The sequence below is a fragment of the Petaurus breviceps genome, unplaced genomic scaffold (genome assembly GCF_028583685.1).
Source record: "Petaurus breviceps papuanus isolate PSGF00001 unplaced genomic scaffold, PetGlider_PUasm1.0 313, whole genome shotgun sequence".
Lineage (NCBI taxonomy): Eukaryota > Metazoa > Chordata > Mammalia > Diprotodontia > Petauridae > Petaurus > Petaurus breviceps.
This window is the reverse complement of record NW_027186073.1, coordinates 381971-387549: the sequence shown is the minus strand read 5'-3', so window position 1 is coordinate 387549 and position 5579 is coordinate 381971. Positions and strand designations below refer to the sequence as shown.

The 5579-nt window shown below is 37.5% G+C and overlaps 1 pseudogene; it reads left to right on the top strand.

Moving 5' to 3' along the window:
- The first annotated feature begins 3720 nt into the window (after positions 1-3720).
- On the top strand, positions 3721-4654 carry LOC138167818 (olfactory receptor 6C2-like; annotated as a pseudogene).
- The last annotated feature ends 925 nt before the right edge of the window (positions 4655-5579 follow it).

The following is a 5579-nucleotide window of genomic DNA, read 5'->3' as shown; positions in this document are numbered from 1 at the left end:
TATTCGGCCCCAAGTCTCAGCCCAGGGAGCCACTGCCAAAGTCCAAAAGCTTAACAAACGCATGGTCAGGGCAGTGGTGGCAGTTTTGACTGAAATAGGCACTTTCCCCTCCCAGAACAAAGGACCCTGCGGTCTGTGGAAATACATCCCCTGCGGGAGGGAGGAGGGCGGTCGTGAATCATCCCATGGCAACCACTGGAATGAGATCAGTGTGCCTAGTGCAAACAGAGGGGCCACTGGAAAAATGCCTGTCCATTCAGTAACCCTAATCCAGTCCTCACTTTGAAAAATCAAATAGGGGGGCCCCGGCTCCCAACATCCTATCCACAGCTGATTTTGTCCTGCTGTCTTCCTGAGGAATCTTGGTTGCTCCACCTGGAGTCCCCAGGGGGAGGGAGTGCACTTTCTCCACTTCTCGAGAGGCTCCCCGGGGCCCCCTTTAAAATCCAAACTTTCAGTGCAAGGAACCACCAGAGACACAAAGCAAGTATTTTGTGTGTTATTTTATGTATATCCTGTCTCTGGGATACCGGTGATGCCTTCATTGCGCCTCCTGGCCCCGGAGCTCTGGGCAGGTAGAAAGGATAAAGCCTTCTTCCTTTTGCCCTGCTGTGTTTTCTGTATATTCTGTCTGTATGTGTAAAGAAATTTCTAAATCTACCATCCTGTAAGATTCAAAAAGGCAGCCAAGCAGCAAGACCTGGGCTAGAAAGATTGACAGTCTCTTACTCCAGCCAAGATCCATCTAAGAGAAAAAGGGTCACTTCAATGATCAAAGAGAAATAGGTTTCCAAGCTCACTTTGAAACAGGACTAATACTTAACCCTTTCCTGGGTCACAGAAAGAGAACGGTGCAACATCATTGGGAATATAGATCCAGGTGATTGAATTCATTCCGGTTACTATCTGGCCCTACAAAAACTGAAGTTTAAGGTCACCAGCTTGGTTATTCAATTGTTTTATTTCAAAGTTCAAAATTAAGACCATGATTGTTACTGGTAAGCAGTTGTATTATCTGTGTTGTATGAGAAACAGTTTCTCTTAAAGTCTTGAAGTGGATCTGAAATGTTAAAGGGATGAACACCTAAGAAAAATTTACTTGAGCAAAAGGTCAAAAAGAAATTCACTAAGATTTTCCTCCCTGTGGTCCTACCTCTGACAAGGCTAAAGAACTACGGTGCCTTCTCACTGTGATCCAATTGTATATGTATGTATATATGTATATATACACATGTGTGTTTGTGTATACCTGTGTGTATATATGTAATATCCACATACATTATATTAACCTATACATAATATGACAGCAAGGAAGAGATATCAATCGACTCTGTTCCCTACCCAGGTATACTTTTTACCTAGACAAAATAGACAGTATACTTTAAAGTATGATTTTCGAAGCACCGAGTACAACATTTCATTCACCAATAGCAATTCAATTCATTTCTTTCTTTAAGTTAAATTGCCCCTCTGGAAGAATGTATTCTCAGCAATTTATTCCTAATAGTGATTTAATTCATTAAAACTTAATGAAATAAATTAGGTACTCAAATCCTTGTTAATTTTTCTCTCGGCTGACCACCTCAGAGACATTTGCTAGAAGAAAGAAAAATACATTAAGTGAGGTTTAACAGAAAGGGCTATGGAAAAACAAAGTGGATAAGTCAGAGGCTCAAAAGGAAATTGTAGGAAACAAGAGTGAGATAATAGGATTTTGAAGTCCTAACATGGTGACCAGAGGAAAAGTCTTCATAAGGATTTAGGATAGAAATTAGGCCTAGATGTATAGGATTAGCAGTTATTTGAATAGTGTTGATAACTCTATCTATGGGGAATGATGATGGAAGAAAAAAAGAGATGAGGACAGAGCTTCAGGGAGTACCTACACTTAGTGGACAGGAAAAGGATGAAAATTCAGCAAACGAAACTGGTTAGAGAGAAGACAGAAGGATTTGATCATAAACTATAATAGTTATAATGAGAAATCACTCAAAGATCCTTAATGAATTTAAGTCACTTGACTAAAACGAACTACAGCCTTGGATACTGAAATACTTGGGGGATATAATCCTGCCAGTTACGTCTGAAACATTGTGAAAAGTAAAAAAAGATCTCAAAGGACTTAAAAAGGTCAAGTATTATTCCAGTTTTTCATAAAAGGTAAATGAAAATAATCACAAATTATAGGCCAGTGAATTTGGCTTAATTGCTAAGAAAATTATACAATGGGTTATTTTACAAATTATTAACTATTAATACTTAGCAATAATGTTAGGATGCAAACATATATTGACACCATCAAGGTGACTTTTGACTTTTATAAGATGAAGTTCAGTAGAGAAAATGTTTTATATCTGATTTCAAAAATCACATTCATATTTAGAATGGCAAATCATCATTAGCAGCTTGTCTGGAAAAAGAAACATTTTTCAGTTACTTAGGGCAGTATAAGTTCTATATGAATCAGCAGGATGAGATGTCTGGCAGTCCAGAAACTGATGTGATTTGGAGAAAGCAGTTCTTCCAGGAAGACAGAGATGATAGACCTACTGTTCTTTCCCTTTGTCAGACCTCTTGTAGGTTTTGTTTGAGTTCTGGGTGACATAATGACATTGATGCCATGGCAGAAGAAGGTAACTAGGAAGAAGAGAAGGCTTGAGTCCATATTAGAGAAGAGGTTGAAGAAAATGAGGAAGTTTTTCCTGGAAAAGAGAAAATTCAGGGGTAGAAATGGGTTGGGGATAGAGAAATAATAAGTATTTATAATATAATATAATACATCTTCAAGCATTTGAAAAACTGTCATGTGGAGAATCCATGACTTTTATTCTGTTTGTTTCTATAGGCAAAAATTGGGAGCAATATGAAGAATTTGTAAAGAGATCAATTTAGACTTGGTGTTGGGCAAAAAAAAAAATCCTAATAATTCAAGCAGGTGAACTTAAGGCTCTGTAACATCTAGTTTGGAGAGGGAGTGGGTATCATTTGCCAAGAGGTCTTTGAGCAGAGACTGGATGATCTATATTTAGTATGTTTTCAGGTAAGGATTGTACTAGGTTCCAACTGAGGTCCCTTTCAGCATGTAAATTTTTTTATTCTCTGAAGAGCACATGTAATTTGGAAAGTCAGGCCTTAAATGTTTAGAGATGAATCCACTAGAAGAGATGAAATTCAGAGAGGATTTTTGCCTGATATGACTAAAATTCTCCTGGATTATGAATCCTGGACAGATTTTATCTCAGAGACTCTAAGCTCTGGGTCTTGTATTGTTCAGAGGCAAGTGAAAACGATTATGGAGAAAGCAGGAGGATATAGCAGTAGAAAATATTGTCTGAAGGTCTTTATACATGTTTCCATTAGAAAGAAGAGAACAGATGTGGTGTTTAGCTGATTCTGATTAGTGAAGTGGTTAAACTCAGATTGGAGTCAAATTAAATGTCCACTTTCTAAGTTAGAGTTTGAAAAAAATGAGAGTGGAAGCAGACTTTGGAAAAGCAGGTACTATAATTTGTTGTCAAAAATTTCAGACTTCATACTTCTAACATATTACTTCAACACAATATTGGTAGAATTTCTTATTGTTTTAAAAAGCAAGGATAGAAGAGTGCCTTGCTAAGTATTTCCATCCACATTCCATTTTTGACTGATTTTGCTACCCTCCATCACAGGAACAATCTTTTCTCTTTTACATATACATACTTCAAATGTTGGAAGTGTGGAATGCAAAACCATACACAGACAACAATATTCATTCTTCAGGGACTGACAGATAATCCACAGTTACAAGTATTTCTTTTTGTCTTTCTGTTTCTTACCTACATTCTCTGTGTGACTGGGAAGTTGATCATCATCACCCTCACCTTGGTGGATACCGACCTGAAAAACCTAACGTATATTTTCCCTAGAAATTTTTCCTTTTTAGAATTATAATTTAAAACTACCTGTATTCCAAGATAACTATACAGCATGTCGACTGGCAACAATACTGTGACCTATAATGCATGTGTCACTCAAGTGTTTTTTATCACTTTCTTGGAGTCAATGGAACTTTTCCTTTTTTCCTCCATGTCTTAGGAACGCTATGTGGCCATCTGCAAACACCTGAATTACACAACAATCATGAAGGTTTATAACCAGCTCCTCCTGAGTTCTTGGGTGGCTAAGCTGATAATCATCCTCTCACCACTTAGTATGGGTCTTGAGCTGGAATTCTGTGACTCCGATGTCATTGACCATTTTGGCTGTGATGCATCACCACTACTGAAGATCTCATGCTCTGATACAACTTTCATAGAAAAGATGATTTTAATCTTTGCCATCTGGCTATTTATCATCACCTTAGTGTTAGGGGTTCTATCTTATGTATATATCATCAGGACTATTCTGAGATTTCTCTCTGCTCATCAAAGAAAAAAAGGCCTTCTCCACTTGTTCTTCCCACATATTTGTTGTCTCGATGACTTATAGCACCCATATCTTCATCTACATCAAACCACCTGGGAAGGAACAGCTTGCTTTGAATAAGGTGGTATCAGTACTTGTGAACTCAGTAGCCCCTGTGTTGAACCCCTTTATTTATACACTGAGGAACAAGAAAGTCATACAAGCTTTTAAGGATTTAATCAAAAGAATCACATATCTCCCAAAAGTGTAAAGGGATTCTTAGTCTAAGGTACCAAATGGTACAAGAAAACCTTGATTCACCCTCCAGAATTCCATCACCTTTTGCCACCTCTTGTTAAAAACCATTTCCTTGCAGTCTGGCCATCTTGACATTGTCAAGGGAACTTTTCACTTGACTCCAAAAATATTCATAGGTCAAGGCTTTCTTCCCTCCCATCTGCATTCTAGTCTGTGTAGTCTCACACTTTCTATTGTTTTTGGCAGAACATATATAAGGGAACTCCTAGTTCAAACATAGACTCTTACAAAGACTAGCATCCTTGAAATTTTCCATTCCTACCCATTTGATGTTATACTAAATTCCTTTATTTTTAGTGATACCCAAACCTCTTTTTTTCAGATTTCTTGTCTTTATTATATATATATATATATGATATTTATTGCATTATATTATAACCTGAATGGTTGGGAATTTAATGGAACTAATATGCTACCTCTACATATAAATGTTACAGTTAAGAACATATCTAATTAGCCAAATCATCACTTAGCAGAAGTTATGACCTTTCCAGGCCCATTAGATAGACAAATGCTTATTTGACTTTGCTTTGCCAGAATAAGAACTCTGCCTTTCCCTATGGTCTTGGCTTGTGGATTATCCTTGAATTTCTGTCTGTCACTTTTTATTGAACCCTGACTCAAACATTCCATATTACTACCCTTTGCTCTGTACCACTATATATTGTAATGGAAATAAATTGGATTTGGTGCCCAAGGGCCTGGCTTTAAGTCCCTGTTCATGTTAACTGTGGGAAGATGATATTTCAGGACCTAGAGAGGCCCCTTGCTCCTGCCCTCCAAAATATCCACTATTAAACCTAATAATTCACCACTAACTGGAGAAATAAGGAGGTCATATAGAATCTTTCACTCAACACATGAAGAATAACCATAGT